Source organism: Phoca vitulina, unplaced genomic scaffold, assembly GCF_004348235.1.
Source record: "Phoca vitulina isolate PV1807 unplaced genomic scaffold, GSC_HSeal_1.0 scaffold41, whole genome shotgun sequence".
Classification (NCBI taxonomy): domain Eukaryota; kingdom Metazoa; phylum Chordata; class Mammalia; order Carnivora; family Phocidae; genus Phoca; species Phoca vitulina.
In genome coordinates, this window is record NW_022589744.1 from 4,567,594 (window position 1) to 4,584,785 (window position 17,192).

A 17,192-nucleotide genomic window follows, 5' to 3' on the forward strand; every position below is an offset into this window, starting at 1 on the left:
GCAAACAGGGATCCAAGAACTGCTCACAGCCACGCAATTCTGTATGTGACCCCCAAAAAGTTATGTAAGTGCTAAATGTGGGGGTTCACAGGTAAATCTGAGACAAGATAAATAACATCTGGCCACACTGAGCTTTCAGTCTGATGAGAGAGACAGGTATGAATGACCTAGTTTTAAGACTAAATATATCATACCTAGGATGAACACGATGAAGAAAATGTATGAGTGATATGAAAGTAAGTCAGAAAGGGACCAGAGGTGATCTGGGGTCCGAAGAAAAGTCTTCAGAGATAAATAATGTTCTAGCTGGAAATAAAGGGGAAGAGGAGGAGCTAACTGAGTGAGCTGTGGCAGAAAGGGCCTTCAAGGGCAATGGAACAGCCCAGGAAAGGTCTGGGACAGAGAGGAGGGAGGAGGGCACACTCGTGTGGGAGAGAGAATGAAGATTTCAGAGAACAGTCAGGATCAGAGGACACATGGCCTGGTAGTCCACACTCAGAATTCTGGACTTCATCCTGAAAAAGCAACAGAAAGCTTCTCAGTGATAAGCCAGAAGCATGGAGTGGGACTGAGAGTTTTAATCCCTCAGTGGAGTGGAAAGAGAGTGGGGGAGAAGGGTCCAGGGACCGATGCAGGGAGACTGGCTGAGGGGCTAGACCGAGAAGGGACGCCATGAGAAACTAACACGCTGGCATGTAAGAAATCGGCAAAATTGGGGCCATAAAGCTAAACTGGAACCTGGGGTTACAGTGATGGGTGACATATCTGTCCCTCCAACCATCAACTCAGCACCTCCCAAAGGCACTTGAAGTGTGGTGAGCGTTCTAAGAAAACCACCACCCAGAGATCACGCCACCGGCATCGATTATGGTACAAATATACACCCGCCTTAGTTACCGGAGCTCACAGGCCACTTCAGCGTGAATTAAGCGCTCTGTCTTCCCCTGAATTAAATCCAGGCAACAGGACAACAGGCTATGGAAAAAACAGCCCAGCGGCTACGACTGCGCCTCCCTCAGAAGGTTGCTCACCGATGCTTTACTTCCATTTCCAGGGGGAAGGGCTACAGATCCCCAGCGTGCTCGCTAGACCACCTGAAGAGGAGAAGCATCTTCTCTAAGATGAGAAGAGTCACATGAAGCTGTATTAAAAATAACAAACATTTCAAGGGTTTTCAAAAAAAAAAAAAAAAAAATCCGCAAACAGATGGGGCTCCAGTTCATTTTTAGATACAGAAACAGACTTTGGAGAGAAAGGGGAAGTAGGGTTCCACCCTCAGGGAACAGCATTCTGCCTCTGCTATAGGGAAAGGGGAGTCAGCCAGAGTTGTGAACTTAGGAACACCCCGATCTTCCAAGTGTTGGTGTCTGGGATTCCGCAAGCCCAGGCCTCCCAAAAGCCCCCTTTGACCACCAGCCTCAGAGGAGGTTGTCTGCACATTCAGCGCCTTGTGCTGCTCATTGCCACTCTTTGTCGGTGGGCTTCTCTAAGTCTTGGGGCTTACTGGTCAAGGTCCATCCCCCTGCTAAACTCTCAATCCTAGGAGGGAAGAGTCCCCCCCCACCCCACAGGACTTACACAATGGGAACTTGCTGAGTATTTGTTGACTTCTTCCATAACCGAATTGGTCCAGAGTAGCTAAGTTGATAAAAATTTGAAGAATGAAAAACAGCCATATGCCTCAGTGGGTCACCACCCTCTTCAGCTACAGAGAACCAGAAGTCTTTTCTGTCCCATAGCCCTGAGGCACAAAGACACTTAACAACTGCGGGGCCTGCACGTACTCTTAGCTCTTATTCACCTCCGCAGAAATCTGAGCTTATGAACTCAGTGTAGTTGCAATCACTTAGAAGCCAATGCCTTGTAATATTTTAGGAGTCAATGTTTCTGGGATTTCGTGGGAAATGAACATTTTGGGAGAGGGTAAAAAAACAAGACCCTTATTTAGAAGAGACGTACATACCACCCAAGTTCTTTCTGGAAGTGATTTAGGAAATCCATCAGCAGAAGAAGGCTGTTGGGCTAATTATGTGATTTCCAGGGTGTGTGGGAGGGATGGCAAAAAAAACCCCACAAAACCCTTCTTTTACTTTTTAAAAGATGGCAATGCTGATTCCCTTTTTCTGCCTCTGCTCATCAGGTCCTTCAGGTCAAATACATGAAAGGCTTTCTTGTCAAGTGATAAACAATGGTGCTTCTCGCCAAAAAGAACACCAGCAAAAAATTGTGGGCACCAAGGCTTATCACATTCTCTGACAGAGAGGCAGATCAGCAGGAAGCCCGGTGCTCAAGTCTTGCAACTGCAGGCTTCCACAGACCTCAATGGCAAAGGATCTCAAACTTTGAAGCACGAACGTGAAAGGACAGAGAACGGCCCCGTAAGAACCACTTCGCTGCCTAAGAGAATGCACTTGGGAACCTGACAGCACGAAGCCAGCCAAGGCCACGTGTCTACAGGACAGGAGCAACACAATTTTTTCACCTATCAAGCTGTGGGTATAGCAGTATCTAATTTATTACAAGTTGTTGCAAGGGCTGAATGGTTCCAAAGCAGACACAAAGTATAGGTGCTGAGCAAAATGCTTTACACACCGAGGCCCTCACCAAAGGCCAGCTACTGCCCCCAAGCACAACAGTGGCAATTACTACCATTATTAAGAGGGGATGTTTACTTCTCTGTTCTCCCCTGAATCTTCTCTTCTGGGTCTGGTCTCACTGAAGTACCGGGTTCGAGAAGAATGACTTCCCACATATGAGCAAAGTTCAGACAAGTTGCTTCCTCTCTCAAGTGCTTCCTTTGAGCTTTTTTGCTGCCAGGAAACAGTTCAACTGGATGTTTACAGATTTGGGATCATTCCATAAGAACACATGTCCAGGCAGCGTCCAGTGGGAATTATTGGAGCTACCAGCAGCCTGAGGCATCGAAACGCTCAAACTTCAACCTGCCTTTTGCCTGCAGAGCTGCGCTGCCGATGGAGAGCCAGAAAGAAGGAAATGCCTCAGGATCCTTGCTGCCATGCGAGCACAGGATCCTGAGGTCGCCACATCCTCCAAAGCCCTGGGCTCTTCTCAAGCCGCATCATGCTGAGAGGAGGACACCCCTCGGCTCTGCTGCCACCTAAACCCTGTCCGAAACCCTGCTCCTTGTCCTCTTTGTGGGTTTGGGCATTTGCTTTCTCTTTCCCCCACTCCCAAGAACCCATATAAATGGCACAGCAGCACTTCATCTAGAAGCCTGCTGTGCAGTTGTAAAATCACTTGCTTTAATCATGATGTCCAAATATGAAGGGAACCTGTTAGAGGCTATTTAAAGACAAGAGCCAGTTCTTTGCAAGGACTGAGAGATGAAGGGTTTTCCACAAATGAAGCAGAGACGGAGGTGAGGTCACCGAGGTGGGTCTGGGCTGACTATGGCATTATCCCACCTGGCTCTTCTATTTCAAGATGGAAAAAGAAACCGTAAGAGGACTGCCCACTTCTGGGATTCACAGCATCTTGACCAAGCTACCCTAGGGTAGCCTAATCCTCACCTGTCCCTGCTCTGGGGACTGCCGAGCAAGCAGGGCCTCTAGCCACGGGACACTTTTCCAGCCAACAGACAAGGCATCTGACAGTGTGAACAGGGAAATCCCTTTGTGAGCTGGTTTCCAAACTTACGTTTTCTAGTAGAAATGACCTCTAAAATAAAAGCTATTAAACTCAACTCACTTCTTCCCCAGTGCCTAGAATTGTGAATAAGCAAATAAGCTTACGAATGATTATGAATAAGCATCATGAATAAGAAATTTATCTTTTGCAAAAAAAAAAAAAAAGTAAAAAACTAGAAGTTTAAGGTTCAAGCAGCACATTATTCACACAGGTCAAAGTTGTATTTACCCCCCATCAAGAAAACCAGTTTACAGGGTGCCTGGGTGGCTCAGTCGTTGAGCATCTGCCTTCGGCTCAGGTCATGATCCCGGGGTCCTGGGATTGAGCCCCGCATGGAGCCCCACATCGGGCTCCCTGCCCCGCAGGAGGCCTGCTTCTCCCTCTCCCACTCCCCCTGCTTGTGTTCCCTCTCTCGCTGTGTCTCTCACTGTCAAATAAAATCTTTAAAAAAAAAAAAAACAAAACAGTTTACAGGCCTGTGCCTCCCCATATCCCTCCACACCTGCACTCCCTTCCCGCATTTTGGACAAGAGGGCTCTTTTCACCTGCTCGAGCTTTCCTTCTTCCTGTGGGCGCATCATGCTGCCAAGTCCCTCCCTGGAGGCTTGCATTTACTCCCTCCTGCACTTGTGTTCCTGATGTCTTGCCTTCTATTCGTTGCTTTCCAACTGTCTTTCAAAATACTCCGCTATCTCATGGGGAAGTAGGGGGCTGCATTCGCTCACTCTGCCTCCTCCATACGCCACTCACCATTTTTCCCATCCTCTCCTATCCTGCTTCTTCTATCCCTTGAACTTGGCTTCTAAATTATCTCAGAACTGAACTGCGTTAACATCTTTAACAGTATCTAGGCCTAATCAGTGGTACGTGTTCTCCCCCCTCAATTTACGCTCAATCCTCAACGTATCTGATTTGGATGACATCTTCACAGAAAAAAACACACACTCTCTTCTTCCTTGGTTTCCATGACAACAGTCTCTTGATTTGCCTAATTCTCCTGTTATTCACTGCCCATCTTGGATTCCACGTTATCCTCCCACTAATCCACAGGGGTCTTCCCCAAGGCACCATGCTGATCTCTACTTGCCCTGGTCCTCCATATACCAACCTCTGCGCTCACTCCACTGAGAAGATCCTTTTTTCTCAGAGTTCGGTCATCTGCATCTCCCAGCTCTAGATGTCTCATCCTCAGCCCTCCATCTGACCTCACACCTACGGTCTGATTTCAATATGATGGATACTAACAGTAATACAGCACTGACATTCACTGAGTGCTCACTCCATGCCAAGCACCGTTCCACACATCTTATGCTCACTCATTTAAATCCTCACAGCCACCTTATGAGGTAGGTGCTATTACCATCCCCATTTTGTGAGGAAAGTAAAACAGGAAAATGGGGCCAAAATTGCACAGCTAGTCTAGGTAGCACTGGGAGTTGAACCCAGGCAGGTGGAGTCCCGAGTCCAAACTTTGAACCAGGGATGCAGACCACCTCAGCTCTTATGAGGACCGTGAAGGATTTCCCACTGCAAGTTCTTTCCAGCTTTCACGTGATCTTCATTCAAAACCCATGCCATCCATGCTGGCCTCAAGCTCTGCAGACTTGAATTTCTCTTCCCTCGGTTCTTTAGTTTTTGAACAAATCCTGATGACTATTCCCCCATGTCCGCACACGTGGCCTCACCTTCCCACAGCCAGCAGCCCAGCCAGCATCCGTTCCCTCCTGCACTGCCCAGGCAGCTTCCCGCTCATTCCCATCTGGTGGGAACATTCCAGCACATGCGGCCTTGATCTGCTTCACAGCGCTCCCTCAAGGAGCTGCAAGGATTTCCCTGCCCCTGAGACGACGAACCTTCGTGCCTTCTCACTCAGCCCTCCCCTGCTCGCCTCCCTGCTAACTTCAGAGCCGGGGTCCTGCGGGGTGGTCATGCCAAACCTTCATTCTCAACACGTGCCACTTTTCTCTAAAAAGCAATCCATTTTTTCTTCAAGATCCAGCTCAGAGTCCCCCACTCCTAAAACGTCTTCCATCCTTGCTCGTGAAATCCATTCCATGGGCTTTGTGGTTCACGTGTACTGGATGAAATACATCTTTTCACATTCCCTTTTTCTACTCCCTGATCTTTCCCCAATTTAACATTTTCCCCCATTGAGCTTGCAGACTGTTCTTTTGTACTTCACCTTTCCCTCTCCAAGAGCCTGGTCCAGTGCTAATAGTCTAGGTCTTTTTTTACTAGGACAGTTACCCCTCGTAGGTGGCATGTGTGGTCCTCTGGCCGTGAGCATCTACAGCTGTTCATCAGGATACAGCGCATGTGCGCCATCACACCAAGATGACACATTGCCAATTTTAAGGAATACCAACAAGCCTTATTATCACAACATTTTGGGCTTTTTGACAACATACACTGCACTTGGGGCGCCTGGGTGGCTCAGTCTTAAGCGTCTGCCTTTGGCTCAGGTCATGATCTCAGGGTCCTGGGATCGGGCTCCCTGCTCAGCAGGAGGCCTGTTTCTCCCTCTCCCACTCCCCCTGCTTGTGTTCCCTTTCTCACTGTGTCTGTCAAATAAATAAATAAAATCTTAAAAAAAAAAAAATACACTGCACTTGAAAAAGTAGAAGAAAAACTGTCTATGCTAGAAAGTCCATCCAGCGAGGTAAGGCTCCAAGACCTTAAGGAAGAAACAGGAACAAGAAGGGGTACACACTTAGGCAAGAGTCCCAGGACAGGAGGTCAGGACATGTGCTCGGGCCAAAAGCTCAAGACGGTACTAGCCCATCTGCACCCTTATGCTCAGGAAAATCTTATTCTGAATTCAAGCACTCTGGACTCCATGACAAAAGGCTGGCATTTCCATTTATTTTAATTTCACCCACACATGATGTGAATACAAACAATTCAAACAGCAAAATACAGGGCGCCTGGGTGGCTCAGTCGTTAAGCGTCTGCCTTCGGCTCAGGTCATGATCCCAGGGTCCTGGGATCGAGTCCCGCATCGGGCTCCCTGCTCAGCAGGAGGCCTGCTTCTCCCTCTCCCACTCCCCTTGCTTGTGTTCCCTCTCTCGCTGTGTCTCTCTCTGTCAAATTAATAAATAAAATCTTTAAAAAAAAAAAAAAAAAAAAAAAAAAAAACAGCAAAATACAAATAAATTTGAAAATCAGCACCAGGAAAAATATGGATAAACCAAAAAGTCAAGATTGGGAGCCAGAAATAATGCAGATATTTGAGCTTGAGTTTCTTGCCAGTGGTGGTTTTGCTAACACTAAATGAACAATTACTGTGTTCCAGAAACGCGCTAAGCCCTTGACATTATTGCACCTTAATCCCACCAACTTCACGAGGTAGGTAGTATCCTTATAACTGAGGGATTTTTAGGACGACGGGGGGCCACGATTTTACCAAGGCACAGAGAAGGTAAGCCACCCGTCCGGGTCCACACAGCTAACCAACTATAGAGCTGAAGCCTGGACCATCTGATTCCAAAGCTATCCTCAGGGGCCTCCCTGGGAGCAGAGCAGCATCGACAAATCTGGTTCTGCACTCCACAACCACCAAAGGGGGAAATGGTCACGATGCCAGAGCCCTGGACAGAACTGGGGAGCTTGGCTGGGACAGTTTCAGCAGGAGTACCTGCAGTGAAGAGGGCTCTCCTGCTTCTGCACTCCCCCTGCTCACGCATGGACAGGGCCTGTAAGATCAACACATCATCTGCCTTGCAAAAGTCATTTTAAAGCCAATGATTTCCTTTTATTCGGCACTCTGAGGCCTGTGATGTCTACCAAGGCCTACACAAACTGCATTTGATAAACACCTTATAAAATCCAGTGCCGAGGCGCTGGCTTCCATACACACTGCAAGCCAGTCCCCTAAACAGACAGCCCCCATCAAGGGATGAAGATTGGGACAACACAGCCATTGTCCATGGGGACAAAGCAAAGCTGTCGTACAGATTAAGGAACAGCAACTATCTTGTCTCCCATTCACACTGCTCCAAGGCTCAGGCTGAAACAGGCTCATTTGTCCCCTCAGCTCTGCCGGCTTCTACCAAGCCCAGGATGGCTACAAGAGCCCCCGAAAAGCTTGGTTTGGAGACAAAGAGCAGCTCCGCTGTTCCTGCACCAGGAAATCCACCACATGCACCCCGCTTGCTCCCTCCACAAATCAACGGAGCTAGACTAGAACAGAGCCCATTTATGAGGGTACCAGGTCCTCGGGAAGGTACTGCAAAGAACTCAGCGCGCCCAGCCTCACCGCGGGAGGTCCTGAGTCAGAGGTTTTGAAAACACTCCCCAGGTGTCTTGGATGTGAAAGTCTGGCTGAACCTTTGGGCTAGAAGATCTCATGGCCCCTCCTTGTTCTCCTTCAGCTGCTCGTGTTTGGAACAAGAAAGCTCACCTGGTGTCTCAGAGAAGAGACGAGAGGCTCGCAAGAACTCAACAGGGAGAGTGGCTGCTCTTGGCTGTTGTTTATAGGGAACTTCTGTGCAGGTAATTTCATTACGACATGCCTCAAGGGCCCGGAGCTAGGGCTGAGGGGAAGCTCCGGGCTCCTCGGTTTCCTCCAGGGCACATACTACTGGGAACATACACACACAGATTTACTCACAGCCTCTTGAAAGCATCCTGCTTATTGGAACATTTAATCTCTACAGTTCCTTTTGATTTAAAAAAAAAAAAAAAATAGTAGTAAGGATCTATCCAAAATTAGGAGGAATTCTTCATTCTAGGTGGCCACCTTCCTCCACGGTAATCACATACACCAGAGCCTTGCTTTGGGCATCCCAACTGCATTATCTTACACCTTACAGCCTGCTTGGCTTATCACCTACAGCAAGGTACAGAACATGCGGATTGTAATGCGCATCAGCAGTGACTGGTCCCAGGTTTGTAGAAAATCTGACCCTCATAGGCACTGGCAAACTCACTTTATTAATTCAACAAACATCTACTGCACACCTACTGTGAGAGAGCCTCTGCAGAGACCCACGTGATCACGGCACAGTCCCTGGCATCACGACACTAACCATCTAGCGAACTGACAAGGACTACCTGCTCCTGTTGACCAACTATGGGAACCTGGGAAAGCCACATGACCTCCCTAAGCCTTAGTGCTCTCGCTTATTCGGGGCAATGAAAAGTCAGATCCCTGCAAATGAAATCTCAGGAAGGAGAAGGAGTCACTATAGGGAAGACTTTCCAGGAGGGTCTCTCCTACAGCTTTGTCCGAGAAAACACCAAAAGGGGAGAGGAGGGGGGGAGGGGATGTGGGAGAAGAAAAGGGGGGGGGAAACCTGATCTGTAGTCATGGCAACAAGAAACCACCAGTTTAACGGATCCCTGACAGCTCAGCACCAGTGCACACCACTCCTGACATTGCCATGTTCTTGTCAGGAGGCCAAGAGCAAGCTCACCCACATGACCTTGACAGCTAACGTCTACTACACTCCCACCTCCCAAGGCCTGCCCAGTCCCTTATTCCATGCTTTCCCAAAATCCTTTATAGGATCAGCTCCCAGCTGGTCTCAGAGCAACAGTCTACATGGTGAAGCTCTCCTTACTCACATGAGTAAATCCACCTTTTAGTGCTTCCAATATTGGGGTGGTGGCTGCTTGAACGTGAATCCTAAAAACATATTCACCTGCCTTTCGGGGCACATTTCTAAGGATGGCACAAGGGAGTGACTCAGAAGGGCTTTGGAAATGCTGAATCGCTGCACAAAGGAGAAAGCAGGAGGATGTGGGAAAGATAGTCATTGGTGTGCCACCAGACAGGTCCTCAGCTTGACCCAGTGCCCACGTAGCTTTGTTCTGGATTTCGTTCTAATACACCATGCTCACCGAAGATGAAAAGCAGCGAGGGCTATGCAGCAGAGGGAAGAAGCTGGTAACCAGGGGAGATACACCAGGCCTCTGGAAACTTGAACTCCGTACCCATCCCACTCAGGAAGCAACTCCATTTAGTCCTGGATTCTGTTTCAGAAGGAACTCCAGGGTGATCCAAGAGGGAGAAGGGAGTCATTACGGAAAACGTGAAGGTCCTGGTGTTCTGGGGGGTAAACCACAGCTATCCGGAGCAAAGTTTTCTCTGCAGGCCTCCAGAGAGCAGAGACAAAACTTGCAAAAATATTTCTGATGTAATCAATTTCATTCTGACCAGCGTGGGTCAGGACCCGTAAAGAACAATGAAACTCAAATGGTTTCCCTGCAGGCAAAGAAAAACATGAGTCGCCTTTCCTGAAGACCCTGGTCTGTTCCATTAAGAAAAATATATAAAGATCTCCAGTATCAAAGGGGGAAAAAAAAAAAATCAACAAAATGAATTCATTTCCATGACTATTGTCCAGCACAGCTGCACTGAACTCATTTACATATGCTATTAAATGGCCCTAATAAATATGAATATTGCACCACATAAAGCATTTAAAAGGTCCATGTCTGAAATATCTGAAAGTATCAAAAACAATAAACCCAGTCGCCCAAAAAGCAATGGTGACTTCAAATACATTATCGTTCCCCCCCATCAGGAAGAGGACAAATTAGTGGACAATTAGGAGAAGAAACTCAGCATTCCAAAAACTAGTTATTAGTGGTACATAAACAGGAATACGTTTTCCAGGGTGAACAAGGAGGGCCGGCTGTGATTTCATTAGGAACCCGGGCCCAGACCCTGCTCCACAAAGCGGGCTCACCCTGTGAAGCAAATTAACATTCCGCTTCTCGTTGGGTCCCGAGATTTCCTTGGAAAGCCCTGGGCCAGTCAGCAAGCTGGACCTTTCCTCTCTGCCTGGAAGGTAAAATGAAAAAGAACAGACGCGAACAACAGTGATCAAGCGATGCCCCTGGGAGCCTGGACCTAAAGCAGCCGTCTTCGACTTCGGTCTCAATCACTTGGTCGTTTCCTTGTGCCCCCAGCAAGTCTCCAGAAGCCCACCTTCACTTCCGTGTGGGCAAAAGCCAAAGAGTAATGGTAGGGAGGCTTAAGTTCACTTTGTCTCTGCAAGCGCTCCAGACCGTAGATGAAAACCAAGCTCTACTGGAGGTAAATCTGGAATCAGCTCCAATATGGAACCCTTCTTGGGATCAGTGCACCCCCCGCCCCCAAACACCTGAAGACCCACTCTGTCCCAGATTCAGGCTTCATCCCCTGCAGGAGGAGATAGGGACATGGCAGATGCCTCAGTTGGCTCATCATGAGTCTAAACATGGTTTGACCACACCTGGAAGATGCTGGCTCTTCTGCAGCCCAATTTCCTGGGACCTGAGACATGGTGGGGGATCTCTGTGAAGGCTGCTGGGAGGCTGAGGCTACATCAGCTCGTGCTGGTGGACTGGATATTACACTCTGTCCCCGTATCTGATGCTGCACCCCAAAGCCTAGAAGCTCAAGGGACTTGTCATGAGGAAGGCGAATTTTCTTTCTGCATGAATTTCACCCAAAGCCTGAATCAGAAACCATAACAGTAAGAAGATGAGGGCTGGCTAGCTCCCTGTAGAATTCAGAGACTGTGCAAAAGAATATAGGTATGTACATCTGTATGTTTATCTTTACGTAAAGTGTAGCTCATGGGTCCTTGAAGGATGCAGAGAAAGAACATTCTATCCTACAGCCCAAAGAGATGCTGGCCACAAATATGAAGTACAGAATTGTATTCACAGTCCCCAAATCTGTTTAAAATTTCACTTTAGAAAATGATCTTAAAAGCAAGCAAGAAATCAGATACAACCTACCCACCAACATGCTCGTAGTTCTTTCCCATCTGTGACACATTACTTCTGCTATCCAACATATACTCATGAAGACGGACTCCGCTCTACCTCGCCTACACCTTGCAGGGAGGTGAAGGGTTGAGGTGGAAGCAGGGGAGATGGGTACGTGGTTCCAATAAGGAGAGAAGGGACGAGGATAGGTGACAGCTTCCTTCCATAAAAAAAAATTATCAGCAGCCAGACCTTGGGTGAGGAAGTTAACATTCTTTCCTCATCTGGAAAGTAAATGGACTGAGGCAGCCACCCCGGAGATCACTTCCCAGCCCCACCTATACCATGTACATGCAACCTCTCATTTACTGCTCACTGGTTCTTAAATGATAACCACAAATCATATCATAGTAAGATAGAACATCCTTATTTCCTAGAGCCGTAAGGATATAAATTCAAGTTCTGTTTCCAGAAACCCATTTCATACATTAAATATCCCCAGATTATGAGGAAGAAATGGAAAGATGGTAAGACCCAATGGACCCATACACACACATTTATCACGTTCATGAAACCAAAGAGTGTCAAAGCTAGGCTGTGAATTTTCATTCTGGAAGATGTTACTACTACATGGAGCTAGACAGACAGGGGCATCTTAAAGTAGAAGTCCTGTAAAATCAGGAGTACAGCATTTTTTCAATACTTATGGATGGAGCACCTACCATATACCAAGAACTATGCCAATGTTACCTGACCAAAATCAGACATAGTCCCTACTCTCAAGGAGTTTGGGCCTGGCAGAAGAGCCAGAAACAAATCCCAAAAATCTCCCAGGAGCAAAAATCTTTCCCCCAAAGACCTTCAAACTACATCTTTTTTAAAAAGACAGTTTGATATAAAACTTCCAGCTAATTCAAAGTACATGAATGGCTCCAAAGTCTTTAGAAGGTGCAAGCTTCAGCAAAAGTCTAACTTCGCCATCACATCTTCAATGATCCCCTACTCCCAGTCTCATCAAAATTAAGTATCTATTGCTAATAGAAGCCTTCCTCTTGGAAGTTCTCAATTTTTCTGGAATATCTTCTTTTTTGAAATGTCTTGTGCAGTTTCCCCTGAATGCGGATGTGATACCAATCTCAACCTTCCCCCTCCAGCCTCCACCAAAGTGATCAAATAAGTCATCCTTGGCTCCGGCTGTCTTCCTGTGACATCTCATCTCACCTGTTCATTAGCATTTTGAAGACAGCTCAACGCCTTTGCTAAAAATCATTGCTTCGTGCAATGGCCTACGGATTCACCTTCTGATCATACATCCCTGACATCAGATCAGGTTTCTCTACCCCTGTTGACTCCAGCACCTGAGCACCAACGGGCTCACAGTGGCATCAGCCAGTGAGTGGGATCTGTCAAAGCCAATAATGAGCTGGGCCATGACTGCAGGAAGATGGTCTTAGTCATGGCAAGGAAAGATCACAGAAGGGTCACCAGTCAGTCTTAAACTGAGGGTCTCATGTATTCATTAGCTCTTTGCTCAGTACCACAGAGGAGGAGGCAGGAGCAGGAATCAGAGGCTCCAGAAATAACTTTTTCCCTGTCTGGGACATCGGATTAAACATTAATTTTCATATCTAAGACCATCAAAATAGGTCTTACTTTGACAGTTGAAATGTCTGGATCTTTTATTTTAATTTATAACAATAAACTAATCTACCTTTTGGCCCTTTCTTCCTATCAATTCCCTTTAAGAATCTAGCTCCCACTCTTTACCACTCCTGCTCTTTTGCAACTGTGACCAATCTGAACTTGACATTAATGACTAATCATTCTTAGAAACTCTTTCCTACTTGGTTTCTACGGTGTGCTGACTCCCAAATGCCTATCTTTAGTCCTGACCACACATTTGACCTACAAAACCCTTGTCTACACAATGATCTCCAGTTAATGTGAACAAAATAAGGCCTGCATCTTTATGGAAGCATCCTTGGCTGCAAAGAGAAAACCTAACTCAAAATGGTTTAAACTAGGGGGTCAATACCCTTTTCTCTGAAGGGCCACGTAGCATGTATTTTAGGAACCACATATTCTCTTCCGCAACTACCCAACTCTGACGTTACAATGCAAAAGCAGCCAGACAATATGTGAACAAATGGGCACTGCTATGTTCCAACAAAATTTACCAAAAACAAAACAAAACAAAACAGGTGGTGGGTGGCCCATGAGCCATCATTTGCCAACCCCTGCTGTAAACAATAACAATTATTTATCTTACAAAACAAGGAAGGATTGAGGTAGAGAGATCCCAGGGTTGGTTAATTCAGCCACTCAACCACATACAAAGGCCCTATTTCCCTCCACCTTTTGCTTTGCCATTTAAGAAAACGAGCTCTCCTCGTGGCCACAAGATGGCCACCACAACTCCAAGAGACACATGGACAGATACATGGTGACATCCCACAGATGCAGAAATGGCTTCTTCCTTGTATCCCTTTTTAGGCTAAGGAAATCTTCATCAGAAGCCAACCTGTCTGACAGGAATCACATGCCCAACCCTTAACGGGATTCCCATGATGGTCCGAGACCAGTCAGGACTTACTAGAGTCACATGGGCAAGGGTTGGGCTCCCTCCACCCACCCACACCTGGGCTCTGCCCACACAGAGGAAGGGGAAGGTTACTGGGTTGAGAGCTAACACGCAGCGCCTACGATCATCTTCCACTCCGAGTCTTGTAACCACTCAAACCTTCTACCTCTTCATTCGCTGTTTGCCCTACCACCTCTCAAGCCTGGGCCATCACCACACACCTGGTCCATGGACACTACCTGAAACCTTGCTCCTGTCTGGTTTACTTGGCATAATGTGCCCTGACTGACCTTTATGGCAGAACACGGCTTGGCAGCTGTCCTAGCATCCCTCCTCAAATGCCTACAAAAGCTCTGTGAGCCAATGAAGACCACCTCCTCCGTCTACACTCGGGTCTGACCTTCTGCTAGCCTTTCCTTCCCAAACCCTACACCAAGCCTCTACAGTAGGACGCGTCCACCCACTGTTGTCACACGGCCCGGCTCACGTTCCCTTCTTCTATACTCGCACTCTTGCTGCCGTTCCAGCCTGCAAGGTCCTCGTCTCCAAGTAATTTCATCTTCACTTTCCAAGGCTGACACACACAGAAAACGTAGTCAAACAGCCCTGGGAGATCTGGGTTTGACTCTCTCCTAGCCCACTTGGGCTGCATGGTGACCGAGCACACTGAGATTCTTCATCCGCACAGCTCGGGCCAGGAGTCCCTCAGAGTCCCTGTAAGGACTGAAACAGGTGTGAGGGACACCAGGCCTGGTGCACAGGAGTCCCCTTCCTCCTCCTGAATCACACCACCTCTGAGAATCCTTTAGACCATTCTTGCTCCTGCAAACTAACAACCTTTACGTTAGGATTAACCTACCACAGATACCTCAGGGCTTTCAAAAGCTTAAGTTACATGCAAACAAATATACGTATACTTTTTAAGGATACTCCACACACCCAATGTGAGGCTTAAACTTACAACCCCAAGATCAAGACTCACATGCTCTACCAACGGAGCCAGCCAGGTGACCCACAAATATGCTTTGAATCACTGGGTTTGAAAGATGATACAAAACCCTTTTTTTCTGAGCCCCTTGCAATCACTTTCCATGCAATACTGTTTAGTTTCAGGATCAGGTAAATAGGCCACAGAAACTTAATGTTTCTCATCCTAGGAGGTATTATGAATATACCTTCAACTGATTTTTCAGGGGAATTGCCCCCTAACAATCGCAGACACCCTCTCACAAGGAAAACAAAAGGCCTCCAACTATAGGTTGATAGGAAGTGGACACATTTCCTTCACAGAATAAGCAGCAAATAGCAATACTCATCACAGCACCATGGGAGGCCCTGGCCTGAGTGGGCAGGACAGAGAAAACAACCACACGCAGAAGGTGAGCACAGCACACCTGGGTGGCGTTAACATCAGCGTGAGGGCTGGGTGGTTATAGCTTCGAGGCAGGACGCATGTGAATGCGGACAGAGGTGGGAGGGATGCCACTCCCCTGAATTAATCAGGAAAGGGAGGATCCCCACAGTGTTCAGTGACTCAGCAAAGCACCTGCTATGTTAACGCAAAAACCAGTGCAAGTTATACAGTTCCTACGAGCAATGGGACCAATCACCACTGCTTAGTCACATGTGAGTGGGCCTTTTACTAGACTCTTCCACATTGAAAGGGCGTTAGAAACAGATCGCCGAGGCCTTCATGTTGCACACAGGTGCAGTAAGACAAAATCCATTTATAGATCTTCTGCAAATGTTCATTTAGAAGACCTGCCACTAATTCTTATTTCACGTAATGCTTGAGAAACATGTGAATTTCTAGAAGAATGGGAGTTTATATTACATAAGCACAATATCATGGCTGATTTCCAGAATATTTGCTGTTCCTTCTCGCCAGAAAGAAACTCAACGTGCGCCGGGCAAGCTGAGAAACAGCTCTTGACTCAGGAAAGAAGTGATGCTTCCCCCAAAGACATACAACAGGAGAGAATGATCCTCCTTCTCCAGCTTCCCTGCTGGAGCTCACAACTTTCCTGTGCTCCTGTGAAGACAGCACTGTCCTAATGCTACAAAGTGCCAAAGAGGATTGTTTTAATAAACAGGGCTTTTATGCTCTTATAAAAAACTTAAACACAAGCACTTGATTCTATTAGCTAAAGTGCACTGCGGCTAGCAGAGGGTTTGCAGTGGAATGGGGGCAGCATGCGGCTGTTTGAAAAACTGACTTCACCAGCACTTGGCAGATTGAATTCTTAAACACACTCAGCTCCAGAGAAGTGCTCCCAGTCTAATTAGAGCCATCCATGTAAGATTCGGGAATTCCAAGTGTGCTGTAAATATTTTTTACTGCATAATGATTGTGTTTCTCAACTGGGGGCAGGCCATTCAAGTAAACTGTAATTATTACTGCAGATTACCCAAGAAGAAAACCAGGATGCATTAAAAGCCTCAAAAACAGCCTGCTTTAAAGTACACGTGGTGACCAGACCTGGCAGGTGGCATCCCTGAGGGGACTGTCCCTGAGTCGGGCTAACAATTACTGTATGTAAATGATGCTTCTCTAAAGATATCTGGAAGAAATCTTTCTTAGCCTTATTCCATATTAGTTGATTAATACTTTAAATGGGATTTACTAATCTCTGAATTCTCAATATTCCAAACCTGTAAAATCCATGTAGTCCAAAATTTCTAGACATGGAATCAAAAACATTAGGCACAACTATTTACTCTGATAAATAAATGGTTGCATCAGGCAGGAATCTGGGCAGCAAAAAAAAAAATCTCTCTACTCTCTGGACAAACACCATTATCTTGGTATGAGTAAGATGAAAACCCACCATGCATCCCTAGTGCTTTTGCTACTAGATCCATAGTTTTAAATGAGTACCACTTTAATAATCAAATGAGGTGAGAGCACTATCTTACCTGTATTTGCTGCATAAATTTTAAGATTGCTATAAAGAAACTAGCCACCTTTTTAAGAATACAGTATCGTGGTACATAAAAGTGATTTGACATGGAGTCTCATGTCCTTCATTTGATGATTATGCTGTAAAGAATAGCTAGAAGTCTGTCCTGCTGCTTTCAACACAGGCTTTTCTAACCTTAGGGTTCCTGTAGAGGGCCCTAAGGCTGATGAACGTCATCACTGCCTTTGAGTCCTTTAAACATTTGAAATTAACTTATCTCTATGGCATTCAGCTTGTTCGTGTATCTGACACTCGTTCATCTAAACACATTCAGTATTTACTGAGGATTTATTCTAGGTTCT

General features: G+C 46.7%; 1 protein-coding gene across 2 annotated transcripts in view; it reads right to left on the bottom strand.

Annotated features, from left to right (window-relative positions):
* PRKCA (protein kinase C alpha) overlaps positions 1–17,192 on the bottom strand; it is a 386,444-nt gene that overhangs the window by 279,831 nt on the left and 89,421 nt on the right. The window contains exon 1 of one of the 2 annotated variants that reach the window (XM_032429407.1): positions 1,032–1,131. The exons of the other annotated variant lie outside the window; for it this stretch is intronic. The gene's annotated coding sequence lies outside the window, so the exon portion shown is untranslated. Of the gene's footprint in view, positions 1–1,031; positions 1,132–17,192 lie in introns of those variants that run through there. 2 annotated transcript variants of the gene reach the window in all.